Source organism: Asparagus officinalis, chromosome 2, assembly GCF_001876935.1.
Source record: "Asparagus officinalis chromosome 2, Aspof.V1, whole genome shotgun sequence".
NCBI classification, from domain to species: domain Eukaryota; kingdom Viridiplantae; phylum Streptophyta; class Magnoliopsida; order Asparagales; family Asparagaceae; genus Asparagus; species Asparagus officinalis.
In genome coordinates, this window is record NC_033795.1 from 18996657 (window position 1) to 18997789 (window position 1133).

A 1133-nucleotide genomic window follows, 5' to 3' on the forward strand; every position below is an offset into this window, starting at 1 on the left:
CGACTCATAAGCCCGCAGGTCGACTGGTCAAAGACTTTTGGCAAAACGGCTAGGTTTCGCGAGTCGACTCATGACAGGCGTGAGTCGACTCAACCTGATGAGTCAACTCATGTACATGTATGAGTCGACTCACGAGCTAAAAACTAGATTCTTCGAATCTGCTGCTCGTCGTCTCATTCCACGCTTCCACCTGCGTTCCACTGTACTGTTTTACACATCTATTCTCATGCTATTATGAGAATCATCTATCCTCAAGCTCTCATGAGAATCGCTAAGTTTCAAAGAGAAGATACACCCGTATCAGTTAATATATGTGCTATATATTTTAAACAGATTATGGCGATGAACATTGTGGAACTTTTGATCATAATAGCAAGTCTTTGCCTACCTATTTGGATAGGTGAAGTTATGGACTATGTGTTTGCGTCGAAAGTTGATGTATTCATTACGATATTCATTATAATTTTAGTCGTTATAATGAAAACAAAAAAGATAGTCTTTTTATAAGACTTTTACACAATAAAAACAAAAGTTACAACTCTCGTCAAAACAAACGCAAGGAGATCATTTATCGGTCTTCTACTTGCGTGGGTGTCTTTGCATGTGCTGGGGTTTATCCGTGGAAGACTGTCGATTAGATCCGGTTGTTGAAAATTTGGCAGAGCTTCGCCTTCGCCGGGGAAGTATTTGATTTGAAGCGCTGAGATCGACCAAGCGAAATCAGTAGCTCTTCTCGAGATCAAGACCAAGCCTGATCTCAAGGAAATAGGGGAAATGGGGGTCGGTTGTCTCGAACTCTCCTTTTTTATACCGAAGAACTCGCCAAGATCTGTCAACCCTCGCTGAAATTCATGCTCCTTTGACTCCTCAATCCGGCAGCACCTCCTCCTCTTGATAATTAATCCCCCCTCAGAAATGAACACCTGAGCTCATATTTATAAGCTTCGGAAGCGGGTATTTGGATAAGAACGAGGGATTCCTCCTTATCTTCAGTTAAGAACTGATTAACCACGTTAGGGGATAATATCAGATCAGTTTGGATGCTCAGGAATGACCAAATCCCGAGAAAAACCATCAAAACCATCGAAAAACGCGTTCGGGGGTCAAACTTGCGCGAAACACCCCGCCGACCC